Source organism: Chrysoperla carnea (genome assembly GCF_905475395.1).
Source record: "Chrysoperla carnea chromosome X unlocalized genomic scaffold, inChrCarn1.1 SUPER_X_unloc_37, whole genome shotgun sequence".
NCBI classification, from domain to species: domain Eukaryota; kingdom Metazoa; phylum Arthropoda; class Insecta; order Neuroptera; family Chrysopidae; genus Chrysoperla; species Chrysoperla carnea.
The window spans coordinates 27,501-35,000 of record NW_025408164.1 but is presented as its reverse complement, the minus strand read 5'-3'; the positions used below and the strand labels follow the sequence as shown (position 1 = coordinate 35,000).

At 29.2% G+C, this 7,500-nt stretch overlaps 3 non-coding genes across 3 annotated transcripts in view; all 3 read left to right on the top strand.

Moving 5' to 3' along the window:
* The first annotated feature begins 2,348 nt into the window (after nucleotides 1-2,348).
* Nucleotides 2,349-4,506, top strand: LOC123304276. The gene has a single exon (XR_006536310.1). It is a non-coding gene; the product is annotated as a small subunit ribosomal RNA (ribosomal RNA).
* Nucleotides 4,507-5,459: 953 nt separating this feature from the next.
* LOC123304282 lies at nucleotides 5,460-5,614 on the top strand. Its single transcript, XR_006536316.1, has one exon. It is a non-coding gene; the product is annotated as a 5.8S ribosomal RNA (ribosomal RNA).
* Nucleotides 5,615-6,249: 635 nt separating this feature from the next.
* Nucleotides 6,250-7,500, top strand: part of LOC123304278 — a 4,578-nt gene continuing 3,327 nt past the window's right edge. The window contains exon 1 of the ribosomal RNA XR_006536312.1: nucleotides 6,250-7,500. This exon is cut by the window's right edge and continues 3,327 nt beyond it. This is a non-coding gene — a ribosomal RNA (large subunit ribosomal RNA).

The following is a 7,500-nucleotide window of genomic DNA, read 5'->3' as shown; positions in this document are numbered from 1 at the left end:
TTTTTAGCTGAAAAAAATTTTTTTTTTAAAATTTTTTTCTTTAAATTTTGATTATTCTGTAAAGTTTATGATGTTTAAAGCCATTTTAAACATTATCATATTTTGAGTTTGAAGCACCGGGTGTAATGTCTTTAATATATATGATGGATAGTGCGTGTAAGTTAATGAGATGAATGTATATCTATGTATAACAGTGTATTAGTGGTATTACGTTCAGCAGTCTCACACATATGATATAGTATGGTATAGTATAAGTTGTTTATTTTTCATACTGTCCGTGTATCATTCAACAAAGGTGGTGTAGAGTTGTATATGGCTTGGTATGACGTTGTTGCAATTCTATGGACACTATGATATTACGGAATAACAGAAAGAGGAATAACACTTATCGTATATGTATCATTTATGTATGTTGACTGTGTAATGAATACTAAATATAATAAAATAATACACTTTTTAATAGAATAACATTTGTTTCATGTTTTAGTATGATATTAAATGGTATAGAATAGGTTGTTTATTTTTCATACTGTCCGTGTATCATTCAACAAAGGTGGTGTAGAGTTGTATATGGCTTGGTATGACGTCGTTGCAATTCTATGGACACTATGATATTACGGAATAACAGAAAGAGGAATAAAACTTATTGTATATGTATCATTTATAACGTACTTTTATGTTGACAAGAATGAATGTATATCTATATGAAATAGTGTATTTTGTGGTATTATGTTCAACAGTCTTACATATATGATATAGTATGATATAGTATAATTTGTTTATTTTTCATACTCTAAGTGTATCATTCAACAAAGGTGGTGTAGAGTTGTATATGGCTTGGTATGACGTCGTTGCAATTCTATGGACACCATGATATCACGAAAAAACAGAAAGAAAAATAACAATTATCGTATATGTATCATCTATATTATTATTGTATTTTGACTATGTAATGAATGCCAAATTTAAAAATATACACTTTCTTAATAGAATAACATTTATTTTAGTATAATATAAAATGATATTGAATATGTTGTTTAATTTTCATACTGTTCGTGTATCATTCAACAAAGGTGGTGTAGGTATGTATATGGCTTGGTATGACGCTTTTGCATGTCTATGGACACCATGATATTACGAAAAAACAGAAAGAAGAATAACACTTTTCAAATATGTATCATTTATATATTTTATTAACATGAACGCAAAATATACAAAATTATATATATATATACTCAAAATATTCTGGATGGTAATCAGTTTGGTTTATTTTGATATTTAATATTGTATTTTGGTTTTTTTGCTAGTAATGTTTCGAATATGTATATGCTGTTACTATTTTTTAGGTGTACATTGTATTAAATTGTTATCAATTATTTAATGTATGTATACAAAATAATAGCAAAAACATTTTCAATTATTATATAAAAATTTTTTTTTTTACACATGCATATTTATTAATATATGAAATTTTATCTCAGTTTTAATAAATATGTATTGAAATGAATAATAATACAATCTTATATATATTGATAATAGTCTGGATGGTAATCAGTTTGGATTATTTTGATATTAAATATTGTATTATTATTTTTGTAAAAAAATTAATGAGAATTTTGTAAAAAAACCTCTATATGTATATCTTTTTATATCAATATTTAAAAAAAAATTTTTTTTTATTAAATTATTGATTATAAATAGAATAACATATAAATTTTTTTGTCAAAGCAAGTTCATGGGTTATAAGTTTTAAACTTTACACTCCCATATGAGCACACAATATTTATATAAAAATTATTTTTATAAATAATATTACATTGACTCACCTCATACCAAGCGAGAATATTAAGTGTTATTATAACGTTTTTTATTTAAAATTAACTTTTTAAATAAAATTAAAAAATAAATGACGCTTTCAATCTAGCGACGAGTATGAGAAAATGTTTGAAATATTTTAAGACCCATTTGGTGATGGTCTGACAAAAATCATAATTATTTTTTTTTTTTTTTATTCAATAATATTTATTATGAATAACATGTTATATATTTCTTTTTGTAAAAGCAAAAAAATTATATAAATGACATAATAAAATATATATTTGAAAAAAAAAAAAATTAATAATAATATATATATCTCATATGTTTTTTCTATTAATTTTAAAACAATAGAGATATAAAAAAAAAAAAATTTATATCAGTAATGGGTGAGACCATCTGATATTTAAAATGAAATTGTAATAATATTATTATATATTAATAATTATTGTATGAAAATTTTTTTTCTTATAATAAGAAAACAAAAATATCATGTATATTATTATATATTTAATATTATAAATACAAATAGTTCCCTGGTTGATCCTGCCAGTAGTCATATGCTTGTCTCAAAGATTAAGCCATGCATGTCTCAGTACAAGCCAAATTAAGGTGAAACCGCGAAAGGCTCATTATATCAGTTATGGTTCCTTAGATCGTACCCACATTTACTTGGATAACTGTGGTAATTCTAGAGCTAATACATGCAAACAGAGTTCCGACCAGAGATGGAAGGAATGCTTTTATTAGATCAAAACCAATCGGTGTAAATTTTAATTTGCATCGTTTAATTTGGTGACTCTGAATAACTTTAAGCTGATCGCACGGTCTCGTACCGGCGACGCATCTTTCAAATGTCTGCCTTATCAACTGTCGATGGTAGGTTCTGCGCCTACCATGGTTGTAACGGGTAACGGGGAATCAGGGTTCGATTCCGGAGAGGGAGCCTGAGAAACGGCTACCACATCCAAGGAAGGCAGCAGGCGCGCAAATTACCCACTCCCGGCACGGGGAGGTAGTGACGAAAAATAACGATACGGGACTCATCCGAGGCCCCGTAATCGGAATGAGTACACTTTAAATCCTTTAACGAGGATCCATTGGAGGGCAAGTCTGGTGCCAGCAGCCGCGGTAATTCCAGCTCCAATAGCGTATATTAAAGTTGTTGCGGTTAAAAAGCTCGTAGTCGAATCTGTGTCCTACACTGTTGGTTCAATGCTCGCATTGTTTAACTAGCATGTTATGTGGGACGTCCTACCGGTGGGTGGTACAGATTATGTATAAAGTATATTTTAGTGTTATTATTTATTTAATGCATTATATATATTTTTATTATGTAATTTGTCGTAAGTGTTTAACCGTTAAGAGCGGTGGCAGCCCCCAATTGCAATCCCGTCGCGGTGCTCTTAATTGAGTGTCGAGGTGGGCCGGTACGTTTACTTTGAACAAATTAGAGTGCTTAAGGGGCAGGCTCAAATTTTGCCTGAATATTGTGTGCATGGAATAATGGAATAGGACCTCGGTTCTATTTTGTTGGTTTTCGGAACTCCGAGGTAATGATTAATACGGACAGATGGGGGCATTCGTATTGCGACGTTAGAGGTGAAATTCTTGGATCGTCGCAAGACGGACAGAAGCGAAAGCATTTGCCAAAAATGTTTTGATTGATCAAGAACGAAAGTTAGAGGTTCGAAGGCGATCAGATACCGCCCTAGTTCTAACCATAAACGATGCCAGCTAGCGATCCGCCGAAGTTCCTCCGATGACTCGGCGGGCAGCTTCCGGGAAACCAAAGCTTTTGGGTTCCGGGGGAAGTATGGTTGCAAAGCTGAAACTTAAAGGAATTGACGGAAGGGCACCACCAGGAGTGGAGCCTGCGGCTTAATTTGACTCAACACGGGAAACCTCACCAGGCCCGGACACCGGAAGGATTGACAGATTGAGAGCTCTTTCTTGATTCGGTGGGTGGTGGTGCATGGCCGTTCTTAGTTGGTGGAGCGATTTGTCTGGTTAATTCCGATAACGAACGAGACTCTAGCCTGCTAAATAGACGTACTTTACCGGCATCTCAAGGCCCATCGGCTGTTTGTTTCCCATTTCATTCATTTTCATGTGTGTTATGTATTGTATTTATATATGCATGTATTTTTGAGATTTAACGATCAAGATTATATTTTGTATATATTGTGCTTTATGTTGCATATGTTATGGTGTATGGGTACGCAGTTTTTTGATGTGGTTTTTACTGCCGGCGTACAAATAATTCTTCTTAGAGGGACAGGCGGCATTCTAGCCGCACGAGATTGAGCAATAACAGGTCTGTGATGCCCTTAGATGTTCTGGGCCGCACGCGCGCTACACTGAAGGAATCAGCGTGTCCTCCCAGGCCGAAAGGTCCGGGTAACCCGCTGAACCTCCTTCGTGCTAGGGATTGGGGCTTGCAATTGTTCCCCATGAACGAGGAATTCCCAGTAAGCGCGAGTCATAAGCTCGCGTTGATTACGTCCCTGCCCTTTGTACACACCGCCCGTCGCTACTACCGATTGAATGATTTAGTGAGGTCTTCGGACTGGTACGCGGCAATATTTCTGATATTGCCGATGTTGCTGGGAAGATGACCAAACTTGATCATTTAGAGGAAGTAAAAGTCGTAACAAGGTTTCCGTAGGTGAACCTGCGGAAGGATCATTAACGATATATATAAAATATATTTATTTATATTTTTTGTATTGTTTTTAAATATTCCAAAAAATAAAAATATTATTGATAAGAAATATTTTTTTTAACAAAATAACATATTAATATGTAATTTTCTCAAAATATATAATAGTAATTATGTGTTAAAAGAGATTTATTTTGGTTATGATATCATATTAAAGTAATACGCCAAACTTTTTTTATACACATAATATATCTATACATATAATATAGAGAATATTATATAAATATTAATAATATATTTGTTACATATAAAATATTTTTATATTCAATATTATTATTATTATTAAACAATAATTATTAATAAAATCTATAAATAATTTCTCTTATAAAAAAGTGAAATTAAAAATAGAATATATTGAAATTATTTGTTTATATGTATATAATCTCTATTAAGAAAAATAAAATAAGATTATAATTGATATAATCTATATTTTTATTTTTCTATGTTATATAATAAAAATAAAGAAAACACAAGATAAAATTTTTTTAAAGAATAAAATTTATTTCAAATTTAAATTTCTTTATGTTTTGTCTTGATATTTCTTTTTTTTTATTAAAAGTTATTATGTTAAAAAACAAACCCATTTGTTTTGTACCATATTAATATTATATATATTTTTATGTAGAAAATAATTTATAAAAAAAAAATAAATACATTTCTATAAAATATACCAAATATTAATTATTATATCTAGCTAGCACTAACAAAAATATCAAAAATGTTATGTATATATTTATTAATACCATAATATCTTTAATTTATATATATATATATTTAAAATAAAATATATAATTTATATTCTAGAAAAATTTTTTTATTTTAAAAGAATTTATAAAGATATATAAATTAATAATTTTATTTTTTATATTAAAAATAAAGATTATTATTAATAATAATACTTACATTTAAAATTTAAAAAGATTACCCTGGACGGTGGATCACTTGGCTCGTGGGTCGATGAAGAACGCAGCTAATTGCGCGTCAACTTGTGAACTGCAGGACACATGAACATTGACATTTCGAACGCACATTGCGGTCCTTGGATACTGTTCCCGGACCACATCTGGCTGAGGGTCGTATACATTATATTAATATAATAAAAGATTATTTTACATAAAATTTTTTTTATGAAAAAGAAATTTATCAATAATTAAAAAAGAAAATTTATTTTTTCATATTTAATTAAATTGATAAATAAAATTTTTATAAAAGAAATGTAAAATTATTTATATATGAATGTTTTACGCCAAATATAAGAAAAAAATAAATATAAAATGTTTTTAATAGCATTTAAAATTTATATATTTTTTATTATTTGTCGACATTTTTAAATTAATATATCAATATTATTTTTTATCATTTATATATAATATTATAAAACTTTATGTTAATAATAATATTAATAATAAATGATATTAATAATATATTTTTAAAATATTAAATAAAGAAGAATAAACAAAAATATTATATATTAATATTTTGTTATGGAATATTTTATTTGTAATAAAATTTTCAATATACTCGAAAAAAATTAATATATATAATTATTTATTTTTTATTTTCTTCTCTTTAGATAAATATAAAAATAATATTATATAATAATATTAAAAAAATTTGAGTATGAATAATTAAGAAAATTGTTTACTTATAAAATATAACAAAAACATAATATATAAAAAAAATTTTTGTTTTAATACTTCTAAAAACTTTTACGACCTCAGAGTAGGTGAGATTACCCGCTGAATTTAAGCATATTATTAAGCGGAGGAAAAGAAACTAACTAGGATTCCCTTAGTAGCGGCGAGCGAACAGGGATAAGCCCAGCACTGAACCCCGTGGCTGATAAACAGACACTTGGGGAATGTAGTGTTTAGGAAGATTCAATATAAACCTATTGTTATATAATACATCCAAGTCCATCTTGAATGGGGCCATATACCCATAGAGGGTGCCAGGCCCGTAGTGATTATTATTGATGATAGGTGAATCTTTCCTTAGAGTCGGGTTGCTTGAGAGTGCAGCTCTAAGTGGGTGGTAAACTCCATCTAAGGCTAAATATTACCACGAGACCGATAGCGAACAAGTACCGTGAGGGAAAGTTGAAAAGAACTTTGAAGAGAGAGTTAAAGAGTACGTAAAACCGTTCAGGGGTAAACCTGAGAAACCCGAAAGGTCGAAAGATGAGATTCATTTACTTTTTATCGTTAATCAACCAATTTGTACTAGCATGTGACAAAAATTTTTATTAGGAATTTATTTTTAGTAAAAATATATGCACTGCTGTATATTGTTAATTGTATGATAACGAGGTATGCACTTCTCATCTTGTAGGACGTTGCGACCCATTAAATATTAATCTATAGGCATTGGTGCGTTGATTAATGTACAATATTATTTTTTGATAATATTTTGTGTATGTTAAACGCCTATGTTTCTTGATTAATTGTTTGATGGTATTAATTATAAATTGATATTGAGTCGCGTTATTAACGCGTTCAGATCCACCACGAGTATAAATAGGTTTTTTTATTAAAACATATTATATATACGGATTTTATGCCGTTATATGATACTATTTAACTGTCAGTAGGTGTATGATAATGAACTGGCTCATTTTTTTTTATTAAAAATTTATCTGTCAGCGACGATATAGCTTTGGGTACTTTCAGGACCCGTCTTGAAACACGGACCAAGGAGTCTAGCATGTACGCAAGTCATTGGGAATAAAATATTTTTTCATCGAAATATTTATAAATTTTATGAAACCCAAAGGCACAATGAAAGTAAATATTATTTATATTTTTTTATAAATGATAAAAGGAGGATATATTTATATTATGTATTAAATATCGCACTCCTAGGGCGTCTTATATTATTATAATTTAGTTTTCGGATTATATTATAATAGAGGCGCACCTAGAGCGTACACGCTGGGACCCGAAAGATGGTGAACTATGCCTGGT